Genomic DNA, 22,084 nt, shown 5'->3' with positions numbered 1-22,084 from the left:
ATAAAATAAAATAAAATAAAATAAAATAAAATAAAATAAAATAAAATAAAATAAAAAGTGTGCTGTTCAGATTTTCTTAGCTACAGATTTGACGGCACAGTTCATCCCAGGGCAACTGCTTAGGGCTCATTGTCAGAGTTTGATATAGACCCAACTTTCATAATGCCAAGAAATTGTAGGTTGTTACATTGTTTTTGTTTGTGTGTTGTAAAGTGTTTGCACTTGTTATAAGTTGTAGCTGAAACTTTTATTCCATTAAAATAAAAGGTTTCAAAGCTTTTCTTTGTGAAGTTTTATAGTATGTTAAAATAGTACATACTTAAAACTTTTTGAAAAAAAAATTCTATTTTGAAAAAATAAAGCAACTGTAGGGAATTTTTTTAAAGAAGGTGAAAAATTTATGCATCCCTTTTTCTGCATACTTATTCATTCTCCTCAGCAGTTTGGCTTAGGGACTCCTCTTGGTGCTATGAGATCACATTTATAACAGGCCCCCTGCCAGACTGTTAATAAATTCTGCAAACTAGCCCCCGACAAACAGGACAGTATGTAGAAGACTCAAAGGTGCTTTAGTATTCTGCTCATATTGTGAATTTAACAATCCTAGAAATAATGCCATCTTTCCCCAGTGTGGTTTAGATCTCAGGTAGAGATTGATGCTTAAAAGGACAGCATCACAAACTTCAAGAAAAGCATCAGGACCCTTTGATATTGATTATCACTGGTGATCAGCTGCAAACCAAGAAGGAATAAAGTCTTTTACCTAAGAAATCAGTAAGGGAGTATTTTATTGAGTATTTTTGCATCAAGGTTCATTAGGGAGATGGGTCTGAAATTCTCTTTTTTAGTGGAGTCTTTGGTGTGGTTTAGGTATCAAGGCGATTCATAGAATGAGTTTGGCAATGTTCCCTCTGTTTCTAGTTTGTGGAATAGTTTGAGGAATATTGGTATTAGCTCTTCTTTAAAGGTCTGGTAGAATTCTGCACTAAAACCATCTGGCCCTGGGCTCTTTTGGTTGGGAGACTTTGAATGACTGCTTCTATTTCCTTAGGAGTTATAGGGCTGTTTGCATTGTTTACCTGATCTTGATTTAACTTTGGTAAGTGGTCTCTTATCAAGAAAATTGTCCATTTTGTTGAAATTTTCCACTTTTGTGGCATATAGGTTTTTGAAGTAAGACCTAATGATTCTTTGGATTTCCTTGATGTCTGTTATGTCCCCCTTTTCATTTCTGATTTTGATAATTTGGATATTGTCTCTCTGCCTTTTAGTTTGTTTCACTAAGGGTTTGTCTGTCTTGTTGATTCTCTCAAAGAACTAACTCTTGGTTTCATTGCTTTTTTTTGTTTGTTTGTTGTTGTTGTACTCTTTGTTTCTGATTCATTGATTTCAGCTCTGAGTTTAATTATTTCCTGCTGTCTACTCCTCTTGAGTTTGTTTCTTTTTGTTCTAGAGCTTTCAGGTGAGTTGTTAAGTATGGTATCTCTCCCACGTTTTTTATGAAGGCATTTAGTGCTAAGAGTGTTCCTGTTAGCACTGCTTTCATTGTGTCCTGTAAGTTTGGGTTTGTTGATCATTAATCTTAATTGACTTCTAGAAAGCCCTTTCTTCTTTTCTTGACCTAGTGGTCATTGAGTAGAGAGTTGTTCAGTTTCCATGAATTTGTAGGCTTTCTGTTGTTGTTGAAGTCCAGCTTGATATCCATGGGCAGTCTCTCCTCTCTGAGGAGCAGGAGAGGGGGAATAAGAGGAAGAAAGGTGAGAGAAAGGGACTTGGGAGGAGAGGAGGGAGGAGAAGTTCTGATCAGGATGTAAAGTAAATAAACAAAGTAATTAAATTTTGAAGAGAGATTGAGAGAGAGAGAGAAAGAAGGAAATCTGAAGGCTTGGTGATACTTTTGTCCAGAGGGAGACAGATACAGTGTTTAGAATATTGCTTAAGAAAAGCAGAATTGAAGTTGGAAAACAACTCACCGGCCATGGCCATAGTCATGACCTTTTTTATTTGTTTAATGGGAACGTTAGGGTAATTTAGGTCATCCCGTTGAGAGACACAGTAAATGACTTTGCCTTTTGGTTCAAGGAGTTCATTTCTGTTCTATCTAGAGAAGACAGCAGGGACCGCTGAGCACACACATTAAATGTAGTCTTCTTCCATTTCAGCCAAATAGAATTAGGATAAAAATAACCAGTTATAATGTAGGCTGCATGGGGAGTCTGGGGTTTTTGCGGCAGCGTCCTAAAGTGGTTTGCCTGATTCCAGGCTTGCTTCCCTGTGTGGCTAACACAATCCTATTCCTGTGAAAAAAGAAATTTTTAGAAAATGATACAGAAAAATCAAAAGAATTACATAGTTCAGAATTTAAAAAAAAAAAAGACCTTCTTGTTAGATTTGTTTCCATACTCTTGTTTTCTTAGGCTAAGATGACTTCTTGCAATGTACACATGATTCCAGTGAAGTTTTTGATGCAGGATTAAAAATATTTTAGATGTTGGTTGGTTTAGAAGACTGGGTTCTTAGAGGATCCCGGAGAAGCTTAGATGAGTGTAGGTCTGAAGCGACCACTGGACTGACTCACGGGTTCACCAGACCATCCAGGGGTCGGGAGGTGTTTCCCAGGGCACACCCGCCTGCAGGGCTGCTCTTGACTCTATAGTATGGACTCTGGTCACTGCACACAGACACACTGCCCACGAGGTAGAGCACAGCTTTTCCTTTATTCACCTCTCTCAGGACTGTGCCTTCGTCTGGCAGAACCTAAGCTAGCCTCTGAAATGCAGCATTTGTACTTTCTTTATTGTTTGCAGCTCATACATTGTGAGGGACAAGGAGGACATAGGCATTGCATGTGGATGCCAACTGCCAACTGTCCTCAGCCGATGCAGGAAAACAAAAATTCAAAAAGGCTTAGGATCTTTTTTTTCCAGAAATAACTGCAATTAACAGTAGGGACTCCATTCCAGATACATGTGACCCCTTTCTCTTATAGACAGATAGATAGATGATGGGTATATAATAGACGATAGATGATAGGTAGATAATAGGTGATAGATAATAGATGATAGATAATAGGTAGATGTTAGGTAGGTGGTAAGTAGATGATAGGTAGTTGATGAATAGATGATAAGTAGATGACAGATTTCAGAAAGGAGAGTACCCCAGTTGCTTTGCCAGTGGCTTTTGCTCAATATCACACCCCACCCCCCGCCCCTTGATCCCAGCTTGGAAAGGTGAACTGTTTCTTCAATCACAGCACATACCTCTCCTTTGCTATGACCTTTCAACTGTGTGTGACAATTTTTGTCTTTGTAAGTTGACCGTGTGCCCTTTTTTGTTCCTAAAATGCACACTTTTTAAATGATTTATTGCATCTAATACTTACCATAAATTCTTTCCCTAATTTTTTGTATATTTTGAGCGATTTTGACTTCCCCCCTTCCCTCATACGTGTCCCTCCCCTCTACGACAGGGTTTCTCTATGTAGCCTCTGCTGTCCTGGAATTCATTCTGTAGATCAGACTGGCCCTGAACTCAGAGATCTGCCTGCCTCTTCCTCCTGGGTGCTGGGATTTTATTTCCATTCTTAATTATTGCCAAGGAGCATGTTCAAGAACAGTATGTGAGCACCAGGGAGGCAGGGGATCTCTTAGTTTGAGGTCAGCCTGGTCTGTAGAGTTATTTTCAGCATAGCCACAGCGACACAGAGAACCCTTGTCTTGAAAAAACAAAAAAGAAGAGTATGTGGATACTTTGTTCTCTTACTTTTTTTTTTTTTTTGCACTGAAAATGTCTGCCAATCCTTATTATACATGAATAATTGAGTGGGTGGGGGCTCTGCTGAGTGGTAGAGCAGTTGTCTAATGCTGATGACTCGAGGTTAATCTCCACACACACACACACACACACACACACACACACACACACACACACACGCACACACACTACATGAATAACATGGATGATTATAGTATTTTTGATCCCTGCTTTTCTTTTTTCATTTCATTGCACGTGTGAAAACTTGTGCATGGGTGTGCTGCGTGTGGCGCGGACCATGTGGACACATGTGCCATGACATCTCTGTGGAGTTTAGAGGACAACTTTTAGGATTAGTTCTCTCTTAACCTTCTGTAGTTCCCAGGGATCGAATCAGGTCAGCACCTTTCACCTTTATCCACTGGCCACATCTTGCTGCCCCTCACACTCCTCCCCCTCACACTCCTCCCCCTCACACTCTTCCCCCTCACACTCCTCTCCTGTTTTTTCCCCCCCTCTGAGTTTTTGTTCCATTGTCTGTTGGATTTTTTTATTTTTGAAAATTGTTAGGTCGGCCTAATTTTTTTCCCATATGGTATTTCTTTATCCTTAAAGTTGGGTAATTTCATGCCCCCCCCCCCCGAAAAATTTAGTGCTGTTTCCTGGCCTTACTTACTGTGCTCCTCGACTTTAAGGCTTGTTGATGTGGTGCAGTCTGTAGAACAGCTCATGGCTTCAGATCAAATATATGGGTTTAGGGGAGGCTTTGAAAGGCCAGATTCTGTTCCTAAAAAGTGCTGAGTTTCCTGTCAGAGGTAGGTGAGTGCCTGTGGGGAGATGGGTCTGCCTTCTGGAATAGGAGTTTCGGAGAGGTGATCTTTAAGTTCTCCACAACTCTGACATTCATACAGTGATTTCCAAAGCTCACAAAGAGCAATGTGCAAATGAAATCCTTGGATTGACGCTTATGGTTGATGTAACGAAACCAAAGAGCTATTTTCATTTTGGATAGCGAGCTCTAGGAAACCTGCCGTGAGAGTGAGATTCTGAGGATGATCCTGACGATAAGTGCTTTAGGGTGAAGGAGAAGCAGGGTCTGCAGTGTTCCTTGTAGCAGAATCTTTCCTTCCCTAGTTGTTGTATTTAAAACATTTACTGTAAAATTCTGTGCAGTGTTTGCCTACACGTATGTCTGGGTACTATCTGTGTGTCTAGTGCCTGAGGAAGCCAGAGTTACATAAGGTTATGAGCCCTCTGGGTGCTGGGAACTGAACCTGAGTCCTCTTCAAGAGCAGCAAGCACTCTTAACCACTGAGCCATCTCTCCAGCTCCAGGTCTGTTTCCCTGATGGAGACTCCCCCCACGCACCCCCGAGTTACTGTTTCTCAAGCAGAGGCTTTTTAAGCCTCATGGTACCGTGCTTGTGTTTGAGGTTGTACATGATTGGCTTGCTCGCCCTATAGCAAAACTAGTGTCTGCAAACAAATGTTAGCTTTCAAAGCATTGATTAATATTTAGTGTGTTTGGGCTAGGGTCTTGCTGTGTCACCCGTTTGGCCTTTAATCCTAAATGCTGGTGTGTGCCAACACACGTGTCTCTTAATGCTTCCCAATAATCATTTTTATCTAGTTTTAGACTACTGTTTACTCTGTTCAGAGAAAGGCAGCCAATATTGACATTTCTCAGAGGTGATTCGATTCCCTTCTTAAGGCCAGTGATATAAATTTCTCGATTATCTCTCTCTTTCTCTCTGTCTTTCTCTCTTTCCTTCTCTCTGTCATTCTTCTCTCTTTTTCTTTAGATTATTAAAAGGAATTGTCAACATAAACTTGAGGACAGAGGTGCTTCGAGAAAGACCAGGACACATCCAAGTGTGGATATGGGCTTTTCAAGGGAGAGTCACCAAATTCCCAGGTTCTTCACAATTACATTTTGTATTTGTTTTCATACCAAAGCCTCCAAACTGTACTCACTTGGTTTACATGTCCCCAGGGCCCAACACAGGACTTCCTGAATCCTAAGAGGAAAAGTGTGGGCATGAATAGTCAGCCAGTTCTAGAGCCTTAAGAATCTGGAGAGCTACAAGAGTTTATGCCAGGGGCTCTTACGGCAGAGAGTCTCTTTCTATTTCAATTTTAGGAAATGAATTCTAGAGATTTCTATCTCAGCTAGAGGAACAGTAGTAATTTCAGGAACATATGTGGTACTTCAGGGCTCCGTAAAAACAAAAGCTGATCAGATCACGTGAATTTTAAAGATTAATGAATTCAAAGAGGATGTTTATTTCAGTGATGGCACGCAGTAAGTGTGCTGCCAGTTGTCAGCATTTGGGAATGTTTGAGCAAAATAAAAAACAAAAATAAGCAACCAAATATCTTAGTGAAACAAACCAAGCAAAATACCAGAAGAGGGAACGAGATCTTGCCTCAAGGAACTTGCAACTTAAATCTAGAGTTGATCTGCCGAGTTGTAAAGCAGGGTGGTGATGCAGGAAGTGGCAATGAAATGGGAGAGGACAGGGACACACCTTTCCTTTAGAGATGCGCTGACAGGCCACCCTTCCTTTCTATTTTAGTCATCTGCAGTACTCAGATGGAGAGACCATACCGGGCTATGCAATAATGCAGGCGCTTTCAGCCCAGATTCACAGAACCACTTTACAGGGCGTGGCTGGCGAGAGCTGCCCTGGGGAGGGAGCTGGGATGAGCAGTTTGCTGAGGAGGGGAGGTGATTTATCTTGGCACCACTGGGGGCAGCACCCGGCTCTTTACTCTGCAAATGAATCTGGATTCCCCATGTCTTTCACCTCTCACCAGCTGGGTGCTCCCACTATCCCCAGCTTGCACACTGCCCACACCCTCTTATTAGCAGGCCTCCATTCTTTGTTTTATCTTCCCTCCCCCCTTGTTGTTTGGACACCCTTTTCAGGGAGCCTGGACCACTAAAACAGTGTTTAAAAGCTTACAAGAAATACTGAAAAGCAAAGCAAAGCAAAACAAAACACGAGTTCCATCCCTCTTAAAAGAAAGAGAGAAAAATACCCCGTACATTTTCCTTTTAGAATTATTGAAGACCAATAAAAGTGGATCTGACGCTAAGCCCTGTATGAAGGGGCTGCAGAGATGTCTCAGTGGTTAAAAGTACTTCATATTCTTGCAGAGAACCCTAGTTCAGTTCCCAGCATCCACACGGCAGCTCAAAACCATCTGTGACTCCAGTTCTAGGGGACCCTGTGCTCTCTTCCTGCCTCTGTGAACTCCTCCTCTACAAACACGTGCATGTAACCTCTCTCAGGCTCACACAGACACTCAAAAGCAACCTTTAAGCCCAGTGCCCAAGAAGTGTGAGAGAGACAGGGAGGCATGCTGGGCATTCCAGGTAGAAGCAGTGAATGAATCCAAATCCAGACTGAAGTGGAACCATGGCCACAATGGCTCATAAACCTTAATCCCAGTGTATATGTGATCTTAGTCATAAAAGAACTCCCATTTGTCTGTGTTCGTGTGGCATGAGGTTGTGTGTACATATGTGTCCTTTATGTGTTTACTTATACTTGAGGCGTAAAGTGAGTCAAGAAATGGTTTAGGCTGTGTTTATTCACAGGCATCTATTGGGCATTCTTTGCTGTTCATCCTCTTGTTGTTCAAACATAAGTAGTACAGTCTGCTCCTTCTTCCTTAGCTACTGCATCAGAGGAAATGATCCCATCTGCTAGTCAGTGCCGTATGTAAGAGTTCTTGTGAGGTTTTAGCTGAGGTGTAAATATTTAAAACGAGTTTTTTTTTTTTTGGGGGGGGGAGTTGTTCACAATAGCTTTCTTCATCTTAAGAGTTTCATAATTAAACATAAATATAAGATGTAGTTACCAAAAAGTATGTTTGGGGTTTAGATAAGCATGTGGAGTGTAAGTGTGTGTATGTACGTTTGCCTGCACATGTGTGGATGTACTTGTAGAACTTACTGAAGCCGGAGCTTAGTGGCTGGGTTTGCTGAGCAGAGGTTCTGGAAGTGTGTCTGTATGTACCCCTAGTACTCCACCGCTGGGATTATAGCTCAGCCCTGCTATGCTTGGCTTCTACCTGGGCCCTGGAGATCCTAAGTCAGGCCCTCACACTTGTTCAGGAAGCACCGGGCGGCCTCCACAACCGCACTAAAAACATATTCTGGCACATTTAATCTTTAACACAGAAAGGGGTTAAATATTTTTTATTTCAAACTGAACAAATACTAAAATAATCTCGGTGGTTGCGAATAGGATAACGATTTGCAGATCATAATAAATTCCGTATTTGTAAAATGTGGTCATTTCACAGAATCATTTCAGGGACTTTGCTTGCTTAGCCCCCCCCCCCATGGTCACCTCACCTTTGAACGTCTTCCTAAACTCCAGGGTGGCCACAGCATGGTGAATGTACAGAAACACACAGGTGGGGGCAGAGAGGGTAGGCACTGTGGCTGTGGTCTGGAGCTTATGGCAGCAGGCGGTTTGAAACCTCTGGCAGGCAGGCCTTAAGCTATGAGGTTGTTCTGAGATAGCTCTCACACACTTTGAAATGGTATAAGAAGGAATGCAACATGGCAGGATCGCAGCAGAGGACGCCTTTTGTTTGTGTGAGATTGGATCATTTTATGGCCAAAAACAACAAAGTAAGTGTAGCCAACGTTAAAAATGTTTTTTTCTTTTTTCTTTTGAGACAAGGTCTCATGTAGCCCAGGCTGGCCTTGAATGCACTATAATATATAGGCAAATGTGGGCTTAGCTCCTAATGCCCCTGCCTCTAGCTCCTGGATGCTGGGGTTAAAGATGTGTTCCGCCATGCCCCATTCTAGAACCAGCATCTTTAATGAGTCAGAATCTGAGATATCATCCTGTGCTTGCTTCTTGAGGTTGGAGTAGCTAGAACTTTCAAGCTTAAATAATGGCTCTTTAAAAATTGCTTAATTCTTAAATTATTTAGGTGTACTTAAAGTACAGGTCTGAAGGTTCTTTCTGCTCTGTCATTTCCCATAATACTTAAGACCTTTCTAATGATATTTATTATATACTATTCTAAACCTATGATGTCTGTAATTGTATCTCGCTGCCTAGACTTTAAGTTTTCTATAAGAGCAATAAGAACAGATTCTTTCAGGCGTCTCTGTATCAGTCTTGATGCCTAAAGCATTTCCTGAGTTCTAAACAGATATTTAAAAAGTGTTAGTGAATGATGTGGGCAGACCTCTCTTACCATTTCTTTGTTTGCAGTGTGCAAATATAGATATAAGAACAGGCCTGGAAATCATACTAAGATTCTTTTTTATATAATTATTATTTTATGTGTATGTGTGTTTTGCCTGCATGTATGTTTATGTACTGTGTGAGTTTGGTGCTAGTGGAGGTCAGAAGAAGATACCAGATCCCCTGGAACTATAGTTACAGATAGTTGGAAGTTGCCATGGGGGTGCTGGGAAAATACTTAGTGCAGCTTCTGTTCTCCCCATGGACCAGACACACATCCACATGTGCTGGCATGCACATGTGTTTGCATATAAACATGTACACACATATATGCAATACATACAGAGAATCACCCCAGTTTAACTCCTAGTGAAGTTTATCCCTAGAGAAGCTTCCACCCCCTACCCCAAGACAAGGTTTCTCTGTGTAACTTCAGCTGTCCTGGAATCACTCTGTAGACCAGGCTAGCCTGGAACTCCCACATAACTGCCTGCCTGTGCCTCCAGAGTGCTGGGATATTAAAGGCATGCACCACCATTGCCCGGCTCAAGATGCTCTCTAAAATGATGAAATACTCTTATTAATTATAGATTAAACACTGCAGAAGAAAATACAGTGAATTAGACAACACAGATTGTGAAAATATCCAATAAAATCCCAGCTTGGTGATGCATGTTTGTAATCTCCTCTATTTAGGAGGCCGAAACAGAAGGATAATTATTTCAAGGCCAGCCTGTTCTGAGACCTGTTCCCAAAGTAAAAAGTGAAGAATTAGAGTGGAACTGGAGCTAACTGGTTTATCTCTTGGTTATCGACCACGAGGCTTTGGATTCAATACTCAGTAGCAGGGAGGGGGAAGGTTGATGCTATTCATTTTTTTTCCTAATAATTCTCATATACACAATTTTATGGCTGTAAAAAGTTGGAGTCTTCATAGAATAAGAAAACAGTGAAAAAAGAGGAAAGAAAGGAGCAATAAGCTGTACACGTGGCTGTACAACAGTGATCTGAACATTTGGGGAGTAGAGGCAGGGGGATCAAGAATTAAAGATCACTATTGGTTATATAGCAAACTCAAGGCCAGACTGGTCTACACAGAAAGATCAAATTGTCAAATAAAAGAAAGAATGATGGGATGGAGACATGACTCAGAGGTTAAGAGCACTGGCTGTTCTTTCAAAGGTTCTGAGTTCAATTCCCAGCAACCTCATGGTGGCTCAGAGCCATTTAAGATGAGATCTGGTGCCCTCTTCTGGTGTGCAGGCACACATCCAGAATACTGCACACACAATGATTAAATAAATGTAAAGAAAGGATGGGCACTGTTTTTCCATATTTGATAATTATAAATGTGTGGGGAATGTCAAGGCAAGCCTTTTGGAGGCCCATAGGGAATGGCCAGTGGAGCGTCAAGAAACTCCTGTGACTCCTTGAGAGGCCCTGATCCACTGCACACAGTGTTGATCCACTACGGACTCCTAGCACACTAGTGAAGCCTCAGAATAGATCCAAGGCCAGGATGGTATCTGCTTCCCCCTTCTTTATGGAAATCTTCTAAGGTGACCGTGACACCCCCCCCCCATTTCCTTATCGTGACACCATCCTGATTGATTGTTTCTGGTGCTTGAGGCTAGCATGGGATGGTCTGATTGGCCTTTCAGTCATTTAAAGGTTGGTACACTGGACAATAAAGTTAGATCTGCACCTTTGAGTCTAGTCTCTGGAGTCTGATTCACGGGATTCTGCATGAGTTCCATTGCCGTTCACCCCCTTCCCCTTGTTCCTGATCTCCACATAAATACATATCTTCAGGGAGGAAACAGCATGAAGAACCCATCAGTCTCCACTTGCTGAAAACCAGTAATGATACATTCCTAAGTGTAGCCAGGCAAATAGATCACATGTAGAACAAAGACAAGAACAGGCAGATTTCTCAGCGGAAAGCAAGCCAGACAGATGTTAAAGTGAACATTGCTGGTGGATGCTATCAAATTAGAAGTACATGCCTGCAAGAGTAAAGGTGAAGGGCCTACAAGATAGGTCGGGGGGCAAGGGCACCTGTTGGCAGCCTGATACCCTGAGTTCAGTTTTTGGGACCTACATAGTAGAAGCAGAGACTTCTGAAAGTTATCCTTTCACCTCCACAGGAGTGCTGTGCGGTCTACCTCCCTCCCACACACACACACGCCATAAATATATATAATTAAATTTCTAAAGCGCGGATGAAAACTCTTAAACCCGAGACCACTCAACACCCACCAACCTTTCCTGATAATAAGGGAGGTTCTCTAGGCAAAGGAACAGTTACTGTGCCAGGTGAGATCTGGAAACACAGGCAGGATTGCAGAACAGTAGAGAGAGTGAAGTCGGGGTTAACTACAGGACACCTTTTCTGATCATTTTCAAAATTAAAGGATGAGCAGCCTCGAAAGTGGGGACTGACACTGTGCTGTGGGACTTATAAAGCAGTGGAAATAAAATCTGAGATAACGCTAGAACAAAGGAGTGGGTGGGGGTGTGGTGGAGGAAATGGATGCCTGCCACTGTGTCCACGCAAATAAAGTACTTTTTGAGTGTGCATTGTGGTAAACTGAAGAGACGGATGAGGTAAACCGTAGAGCAATCACTTTAAAAAATCGAAACCTCTTAAAAAAAACGAAGCGAGTAAGCTAGCCAGAGGTAGGACCGATAAGCCAGCAACAGAGAGAATGTTTGTCCTAGTTTCGTTTCTGTTGCTGTGATAAAATATCCTAGCAAAAGCAATTTTAGGAGATAAAAGGTTTATAATGAGGTCACCGCCCGTCATTTCTGGAGCGTGAAGTAGTGAGTTCCGTCCACAGTCAAGAGCAGTGTGAATGGATGCTGCATGGGTGCTTACTGCTCAGCTCCTTGCTCTGTTCCTTTGTAGTCCAGGGCCCCACCCACGAAATGATGTCATGCCAGGGCGAGTCTTTGCACCTCCACCAACCCAGCTAAGGAAAATCCCTGTAGGCTATCTATGGCGTCACTGAGGCTTTCCTCCTAGGTGGTTCTAGATTGTGTCAAATTGACGATTAAAACTAGCCGTCACAGGGCCAGTGAGATGGCTTCCACGCATAAAGGTGCCTGCTGCTAAGTCTGATGACCTGAATTCAATTCCCAGGGTGGACATGGTAGATTGAACCAACTCCTGCAAGTTGTTCTCTGACCTCTATATATGCATCATGGCACATGCGAGCCCTACTTCACATATGTACACACTCAAAATACATGAATGTAAAAAAAAAGAAACCCTCTAATTGCCAAAATATTGAATCCTAAAAGATAGTTTAAAAGAAGATAAAAAGAAGAAAGAACAAATGAGACCAATAGCCTAATGGTATAGCAATAGTGACTGTAAAGGATGAAAGCATTCTCTTTTGAATGACCTGTTAGGCTGGGTAGCTAAGTACAATCCAATTATTGCTGTCTTAGGAGAAATCCATGTTAAATCTATCAATGCATCTATGTTGAATGTAAAACAATAAGAAGTTACAGTATGCAAATGCAATCAAAGACAAGTGGAAGGGGCTGGAGAGACGACTCAGTTCTTAAGAGTTCTGGAGCTCTTACGAAGCACCTACACCCCCATCAGGCAGCTCACAACCAGCCATAACTCCAATTCTAGGTGATCCAATACGTTCTTCCCATCTCCAAGGGCATTAAGCCTGCAGGCAGTGCACATATTATCCAGGAAGATGAAACACTATCCATATAAAGTAAAAATAAATAGTATTTATAGAAGGACTCTCTTGTGTTTGCATGGAAGCAATCACCTGTCAATAAAAAGCTAGTGGTCCATAGCTGAGGCAGGAAACAGGAGGTGGGACATCTGCCAGGCAAAAAGAGTTCTGGGAGAGAGCTAGGCAGAGATTCAGCCAGCAAGATGTGAAGAGGATGGTCGCCTGGTACCTGATCCCAAGTAGCCAGCCACATGGCAGAATGGAAATTGATGTAAATAAGTTATTTAAGTTATGAGCCAGTCACAGAAGAGCCTAGCTATATGGCGTAGGTATTTCTATATTATTTAATAAGTTTCATACTTTTTAATCCAGGAGCTTATGGAGAAGGGAGGAAAAACCTATTACAATTATTCAGAAAAAGGTTATTATCAGGGATAGTGGGAAATTCACTAGGAAGACTTAGTGGTTCTGACTATGTCTGTATGCAGTTATAACAGATAAAACAGCCTTAAAGGGTATAAAGGAAAACAAACCGGAAGCTGGCAAATTTGCAGTTATATTTGTAAATTTCCACACTCCCTTCCCAATAGACAATAGCAAGGACATGAAGAATCAAACACCATCTTTCATAAACTTGGACCAGTTGATATTTGCAGAGCACTCAACCCAGTGGCAGGATACTCTTTTTAAGTGTTTTACCCAGCAGAGAATATATTCTGGTAATAAACCAATCTCGCTGTATTTAGTGTCCTCATTTTTTTATGATGTGGTGACAATTGCCGCAAACTTAATGGCTTAACACAAAATACGTATGTTATCTTTCAGATATAGAAGTCTAAAGTCCATACTAGGTCTCATTAGACTAAAATCACATTTCAGAAAAGCAGGGCTCCTTCTGTAAGCTGTAGGCAAAAACTATCTTCTGGCCTTGTTCTTCCATAACTCATGCTTTTGGTCGCTGTTCTCGCTTAGCTGTGTTCAGCAGCAGTGGTAGTTTTTCACATGCCACCATCTGTCTGGCCCTTCCTGTTCGTAGAGACCTGTGCGATTATACTGGGCCCACTGGTAATCCAGGATAGACTGTCCCTCTGAAGGTTGGTAGATGAGCAAACTTTACATCCACCAGGAACTTTATTGCCCTGTGTTATATAAAGGATCAGGTGGTTCTAGGGGTTAGGACTCTGAGAAGAGGTCATCTCTCTCTTGCACATTCAGTGGTTGGTCAGGCATATCCTCTGACTTTACAGGACTTGACATAGGAGTGGGGGAGGAGTCAGAAATAAAAATTTCCAAATGTTTGGAAATTAAAGAGAGGAATCCGTGAGTCAAAGCAGAAATCACGGTTTAAATTTCAGATTATTTGGAAGAGTAGAGTAAGCACCCAGAGAAGCTGATAGGAAAAGGAGATTCGGGAAGGACACACTGCTTCCTGGAGCTGCAAGCAGACCTGGTACTTAGAAGAGAAAACTCTAGACTCTGAGATGTTAAGGACTCGGGGCAAATGATTATTTTTTTCCTGGTGCAACCTGGGAAAATAATAATGTAATCTTTGTAACGAGTAAAGCTGGCCCACCATTGCTAGGTTACAAAAATCAGAAAGAGTTGATATTCACATGGAGAGTTGAGCTGCTGTGCCTGATGCCGGCAACAGAGGCTCTGGAGCATACTTACAAACACGTTTTGGCATAAGTCTGTGTTGGTGTGAGTAAAAGAGAGACTATGTGTTATGTATGTGTTGGTGTGGGTATGTAAACATACAGATGCTGGTACACACGTAACCCATGGAGGCCAGATATCCATGTGGGGTATCTTTCTTGCTGTCTGCCTTATCTTTTGAAACAGGGTCTCTGAACCTACTGCTCTCTGATTGTTTAGACGGATTGGCCACTGAGGTTCAGGGAGCTACCTAGGCCACTCGGTGCTGGGCTTTGAAGCCCTAGCCACCATTCCTGGCTTTTTCATGGATGTTAGGGATCTAAGAACACGGTTTCATGTTTGTGGGCCAAGCGGTTTGCAGACTGAGCCGTTTCTCCAGCTCCTTTGTCTTAATCTAATGCAAATTCATTTGCTCTTCCTGTCACTCGAAAAGTCTAAGGTTGGCTGCAGCGCGTGTGGCCGCAACAGACCTCTGCCACTGGGCAGCAGCTTAAATAGGCCACTGTCACTGTGATACAAATCGAGTTTAGCAGTAGATTTTCCAGTGGTGTGCTCGCTCGTGATTGTGTATACACAGGGGAGAGTGGACCATGTAATATCTCTTCACTGGGTGTGGAGGCTGCTCTGGCTGTAGTTTTTAACATTACAAAAATCAGCAGATCGTTTAAAACACCACTGTATAGGACTAATGAGTAACAGACTGCTCTGCCCTTAGACGACATCCTGATTATCTAGGATCTGCTGGTCCTAGATTCCCCGAAGGCTGAGAGTGTAAGAATCTAGAAGGGACAGTTGTGCTCAGTGTTACAGTTGGCTTCCTCAGGACAGTAGCTTTCATTAAATGTTGTATGACACGAATTAATCAGATTAGGTTCCAGTCTCTGACAGACTGATTATAATAGCCAGCTAACTGAATGTCAAAGGTAATGTGTATATTTGCCAGAAATCAGTGTAGTCAGAAGATTGTGTTGTTGAGAGAGAAAGTCCATGGATTGATTCCTTTCTTCCTTCCTTCCTTCCTTCCTTCCTTCCTTCCTTCCTTCCTTCCTTCCTTCTTTCTTTCTTTCTTTCTTTCTTTCTTTCCTTCTATTTTTTGATAGCATAATATAATCATATCATTTCTCCCCTTCTTTTTCCTCCTTTTAAAACCTTTACTCTCATTCAACGTTATGGCCTCTTTTTCTTTAATTGTAATTACACACAGGAACACACATACACACACTCGGACTATTTACTGCCTTTGGTTTTAAATTTATTATTTTTATTGACATTAAGTACATTTATGTCATTGTACCTCCAAAACCACTATGTATTTCCCACGTGGTGTGTGTGTGTGTGTGATTTCTAAAGATATACATAAAACCTGCCTAGTCTGTACAATTTTAGTTGTGTGTGTGTTTTCAGGGCTGACCGTATGCTATTGGATAGCTAGTTGTGCACTTTCCTGGGAAGACTTTCTCCAGCTCTCTGTGTTCTTTAGTTGCCTGCATATCTTTGTGAAGGGTTGAGGCCTCCTGAAATTTCCCTTTTCCACGTTAGCATGTCTAACACCGTCCTAACTGAAATATCTACAACACAATCCCTGTACCTAAGGCTCAGGGATTGTTTCGGAAGAAGAGGGTAGGATGATTCTAAGAGCCAGAGGAATGGAAATCTGCTGTGAAATCTATGTCTCCTAGAAATGTCAGAGAAGCTTCACCCATGAAGTATTACCAACATGACTGCTTAAACGTGACCTGAACCCTGGTAACCTGAGTAATTTCTCAGAGCATTTGCAGGGAGCGACTGTGAGGAATGTGCTCATGTCCTTCTGTGGGACAGAGTAGGGTGGCTCGGTGCTTACTATAAAACAGTGGATATCCAAAGCTCCTTGTTCAGTGATACAGGCTTCTGCTTGCAGAAGCATCTGCTTGAGCCTCCCTACACCACAGTGAGGGATGGGAGAAACTAGCGCAACTTACCCCATTTTGCTTGATGTGTTGAGAGTAATAAAGATCTCTTTCCTCTACCTGGAGTCTGTCTTCTGGCAGCACACATGAAACAGTCAGCAGATGAAGCTGGTGAGGTCCTGACGATAAAGCCTCAGGTGAAATTAAGCTTAGGATGTCTGCTTATTGTTTTCTATTCAGCACCCTGCTGGGGGTCCTAGTTAGTGCAGAGAACAAAAAAGGAGAGACCTACAGTTTGAAAAGAAAGAAAACAGCCTTTATTCAGAGACAACCTAATTATGTAGTCAACATAAAGGAAACTCTGAAGTAGTTAACAGAGTAGTAAATGAGCTGGGCACACCAGTGTGGAATACATAATGGTACTTTCTCTGAAACTCTATGAGAACCCTGTGTGCTGGACATTATGAAATGTAAGTAAAAGTTGGGTCCGAAGTTGGGAGGTTCCAGAGTGTTGAGACCATGACAGTGAAAGTGATCTACAGCGTCGGCATGATCCCCTCCAGAATCCCAATGGCATCTTTTGCAAAAATACAAAAACATCTTCTAAAAAAAAAGTCATATAAATTCTCAAGGAGTGCCAGGTAGACAACCATCTTGAAGAGGAGAACCGGGTATCTCACACTTTCTGATACTAAGACATTAGAACAATGCTGTAGCTACAAAAACAGCGTGATACTGCTAGGAAAGGACAGAAGGCCCAGAAGCTTGTGTGTGTGTGTGTGTGTGTGGTCAGGAAATGTCCTGCACGGATGCTCTGTAGTCCGTGTTCTACTGCCATGAAGAGGTACCATGACCACAGCAACTCTCATAAAGGAATGCATTTAATTGGGGCTGGCTTACAGTTCAGATGTTTAGTCTATTATCATCGTAGTTGGGAAGCATGACAGCACACACGTAGACGTGGTGCTGGAGAAGGAGCTGAGAGTTCTACATCTGGATCTGCCGGCAGCAGGAAGAGAGAGACAGACACTGGGCCTGGCTTGAGCATTTGAAATCCCAAAGCCCACCTCCAATGACACACTTCCTCCAACAGGGCTACGCCTACTCTAACAAGGCCCACGTCGTAGTCCTTTCAAATAATACCACTCTCTATGAACCTGTGGGGGCCATTTTCTTCAAACCACCACAAATGCCTAGAGCATTCAGAAGGCAAATAGCAGTCTGTAACAAACTCAAAACTAGATGTCTACATGGAAAAGCAATACATGGGTCCCCCATTTACACAATATATAAACGTCAACTCACATTTGTTCAAGGACTGACCTCAAAGTAAGAGTTAAAGCTTATATAGGAAGAGAACAGGAGAAAAGCTTCATGAGATTGAATTTGATGATAATTTTGTGGATAAATGATAATAAAAGCATGAACAATAAAAGTAGGAAATGTTAGACTATATAAAAATGAAGATGTCAATTACAAGTATTATATTCTTATATGAAGTACTGGATTAGACAAATTCACAGGGACCAAGCACTCTAGCAGTTGCCAGGGCCTGGGTGGAGCTGGGAGAGTAGGAGAATCAGTGTTTAAAGAGTATAGAGTTCCCATTTGAAGTGATGACAGAGGCTGGGGAAATGCATAGTGGTATTGAGGGTACAATGATATAAATGCACTTAAATGTCATTAAGAATAGAAAATTTAAAATCAAAAAATGAAAACAACCACTACCACCATCACCAAAAACTCTACCAGATAAAGAATGCACTTGCCAGAGTGAATGACAACAACGGAATAGGAGCAAATATTTTGAAGTCATATATTTGGTGAGTGACTAATGACCAGAATACATCATATTCAACAACAAAAATACAAATAATACAAGTGAATATCGCCTCTGGGGAGACGGCTCAATAGGTAAAGACGATGGCCTGAGTTTGGATCCCCAGTAAATCCTGTTGCTGGAGTGAGACAGGTGGATCTTGTGGCATGCCGGCCATCCAGTCTTAACCATCCGGTTCTAGGGTTGGTGAGAGATACTGCCTGAGAAAGTATGGGAGTGACTGAAGAAGATATCCGATATCTACCTCTGACCTTTGCACTTGAGCACACCTACAGATGTGTATCCACGAGTACACAATATGTACACAAGAGTAGACATTACAAATGGTGTGTCAGTCTTTAGTACATACATGAAAAGTTGCTCAGCCCCGGAGACCACAGTGGGCTGAGCATGGTCGCTCACACCTTTAAGCGCAGCACTGGGGAGGCAGAGGCAGGCAGACCTCTAGGAGTTTGAGGCTTACATTGGTCTGTCTACACAGCAATTTCCAGGACAGCCAGGACTACATAGCGAGACTCTGTCTCAAATGAAACCAACCAGCCAAAACCAGGTTATGGTCTTATATGTGTTTGGATGTACTTATATACTTCAGAATAATGAAAAAAGAAAAAGGAGAAAGGAGTGTTGAAACGGATGAAAATCAGAGAAAAAGGAGGCGGGAAAACTGGGCTCCAGTGCACTGACGGTGGAATTGTAAGTCTCAGCAACCATGGCTGTTCCTCAAAAATTAAAAGCAGACTTGCCCTATCACACAGCTGTTACACTGCTGTGTCAATATTCCGAACAGTTCAGGGTCTCAAAGTGACATTTGTATACTAGAGTCATGGTATTTTTATTAACAATGGCCAAAAGGTGGAAAATACCCAAGTATCAATGAAAGGAAAGATAATTCATTGTCTTAAGTGGGAAGCAAATTCCAACTCACGCAGAGGAGGGCATTATGCTAGGTGAAAAAGATAGACACGTAAGTGCGTGGCCTGTAGTGCTCAAGTTTATAGGGTCAGAAAGTGGAAGGGTTAGGGGAGGAGAAAAAGGAACTGTCCAGTGGCTGTCGAGTTTCAGATTAGCTGATTAGCCTAGTGAAAAAATCTCAGAGAATTGTACAACAGCTTACCACGATTCAGCTCTTCACTTAGAACCGGTTAATGTGGAAAATTTTATGTTACTACTAGGTATTTTACTACAGTAAAGAAGAAGCTTACAGAAAGTATGTGAAAGCTCGGTCAGGGCCAAGTTTGTTCGCAGGACCCTGGTTGAGCCACACACAAACCACCGTAACTCCAGGTCCAGGAGATTTGACACCCTCTTCTAGCCTCCATGGACATCTATACACTCACAGACACACACACACAAACCACATCTGCAGGCTTATGGTATACACTCACAGACACAAACACACATATACATCTCACCCCTGCACCCCCACCACCCACACACACACACACACACACACCCAAATAGAATATAAATCTTTAGCCTAGTGCTCAGCAGCAGCTGATAAACTATGCAATGCATGCGCTTGTGGATTTGAAGTGGCTTTCAAAGGCACACTTCGGCTCCAGATTGTCAGGTTTTTCCTTGTATGTATTTTCAAGTTGGGTCTTGGAGTGGAATACTCCATGGGTCTGTAAAAAAAACATAAGAAAGTTCGAAAACCTTGGTCCTATTACCTGTGCAACCTTGCTTCACACAGGTTTGTGTGCATGTGTGTGTATAATACATATGTGTATGTATGTGTGTGTGTGAATGTATTTTTCTTAAGACTTAAACATGCATATGTGCATAATGAGAAGATCACTATCAGTTAGCGGTATTAAGAGCCAAATGTACAGCACCCTGCATCTTCACAAATTATTCTGAAAAGATTTAAAATTTCACACTGTCAAATTTCTGTCAGGAGAGAGGCTTGGAGTTTGGTTATTTCACACAGTCTCAGGTAAACACAGACATGCACAGATTCCTGGGTCCATATTTTGCAGGATACGATTAGAATGTAGCTAACATTCATTTAAATAAATCCTATGCAGTGTTCTCAGAAAACAAATTGGAAGTACGATGTCATTGGTTTCCCTGGCTAGAAAAAGCCTGGAAATTTGTCAGGAGAGGTGGTGAAGAAGGGAGGGCTGGAGACCATCCGGACTGGAAGGGACCTGGGGAGTCTGAGCGAACTTCCTCAAGGACGTCACAGTTTGTTCTTGTTCTCAGTGTGAACAGCAGTGCTCCAGACATGGCTCGTTCAGCTCTGAATCCTTGTCAGAGGAAGAAATTCAGCCAGGGCAGCGGTGTCCTTAGCAACATTCATAAACTTTTAACTTGAGTTAGACACTAATAACTAGTAATTTTTTTGGTAACTCTCAATATTCTGTTTCTTTCTCTTGAAGAAAAGCCAATTTATGTGTGTGTGTGTGTGTGTGTGTGTGTGAATTAAAAATATTACTATTGCTATGTGTCAGTGTGTATCTATTATGTTTTTACATTTATACATCTATAAAGTATGTGAATCAGGATCTGTATATAGCCACTAGCCTATAATTTTCATAACTGACACAGCTTAATTAAGGTTTTGACTTGACATTTCAGTAATTGACCAGCCATTTATTAATTTATCGCTGTTCCACTATATAATCTTTCTGTGCGAGAACAAATCTCTGCCTAAAGCTAGAAGAACATCTGTAAATGTCATGTTTATTTTGAAATTACGTTTTGCTGTTTTCATAATAGAATTTTCTGTTTTTGTGAATAATTATGTGTTTATTTGTGTAAACTCAGTTGTTTGAGGTTACAAGTAATCTCTTTCTAGGATGTCAGATTTACTTCAGATGCTGTTGTGGTTTGAACATGGAATGTTCTTCACAGTTTCCAGTGTTTGGTCTCTGGGTCTTCAACTAGTGTCACTGGAGGGCAAGGTGGTGGAGCCTGAGGAGGTGAGGCCACTCTACAGGAAATAAATCTCTATGGTGGGCCTTGAGGGCGCATAGCCTGGCCCCACTTCCTGTCTCCTTTCTGCTTCCTGACTGTGGGGGCTGTGGCCAGTTGTGTCCAGCTTCCACTTGTGAGCTGTCCCTCCTAGGGTGGATGTGTTCCTGAATCTGTGAGCTACAATAACCATTCATCACTTATGTTGCTTCTTTCCAGTTGTCTGATCACAGCGATAGAAAAGAAACCAATAAGCTTATTTTTGTGGTAAACTCCTCAGTCTCTCCAGTGTTGCTCATTCTTTCCCTTCAGTTGTAGAGCTGCAATGAACTACACATTCTGCTAGCCTTTGTGTGGTTTGCAGAGCTGAATAAACACGATGTCTTCCTGGGAGAGAATGTTCCTGTTTTGAATGGGGGCCGTTTTGAGGTGGGGGCCCATCGGAGGTGGAGTTGAAGGAATTACTCCAGGAAAGTGTGCAAAAACTATTTCAGTGTGATGGCTTGAGCCTCTAGGAGGAGGGAGCCACACACGTGTGGGCTTCCATGTTTGAAGATGGCTGTTTCCTCTATACCCGACTGTTCTCTCAAGTGGGTTTAGACTTGAAAGAAATTGTCTCTTTGGAGCCCATCATGACCAATGCCAGCAAAAAAGGAGAAGAAAAGCAAGAAGTGGATAGCATGCTGTTAGGCAAAACAAACAAACAAAACCCTCCGCAGAGCCCTGGAGACACCCCTCTGACACTGTCTAGCTCCCAGCACCGAGAAAGCCTTTGCAGTCTGGCTCTGTGATGCTCCCTGGAATGCCTCCCCCACCCTCCCCTCTGGAAGCGTTCAGGATCTTCACTGTTCCTTGGGGATCTGTGACTTCACAGTGTGGGTTTATTTTAATCTACTGTGTGGGCTTCTCCCCATTCAGTCTCCAGTTCTGGAGAATCGTCCTGAGTTATTCCTCCCTTCTGTTTGTTCTGCTCATTCTGTTTGGGATCATCATTATTTGGATGTTGGGCCTCCTGCATCTGCCATCTGATTTTCCTAGTCTCGCCCCTGCCCCACCCCCGTCCTCTGGCTTTTTTTTTTTTTTTTTTTTTTTTTTTTTTTTTTTTTTTTTT

The 22,084-nt window shown here is 42.2% G+C and overlaps 1 protein-coding gene and 1 pseudogene across 2 annotated transcripts in view; one reads left to right on the top strand and one right to left on the bottom strand.

The window, feature by feature from the left end:
* LOC129678876 (cyclin-dependent kinase 4-like) overlaps positions 1–1,980 on the bottom strand; it is a 9,673-nt pseudogene extending 7,693 nt beyond the window's left edge.
* Positions 1–22,084, top strand: part of Dgkh (diacylglycerol kinase eta) — a 155,285-nt gene that overhangs the window by 32,518 nt on the left and 100,683 nt on the right. The window lies entirely within an intron of this gene.

The sequence above is a fragment of the Psammomys obesus genome, unplaced genomic scaffold (genome assembly GCF_907164565.1).
Source record: "Psammomys obesus unplaced genomic scaffold, mPsaObe1.curated_primary_1811, whole genome shotgun sequence".
Lineage (NCBI taxonomy): Eukaryota > Metazoa > Chordata > Mammalia > Rodentia > Muridae > Psammomys > Psammomys obesus.
The sequence above is the reverse complement of the archived record's forward strand: the minus strand, read 5'-3'. Positions and strand labels throughout refer to the sequence as shown.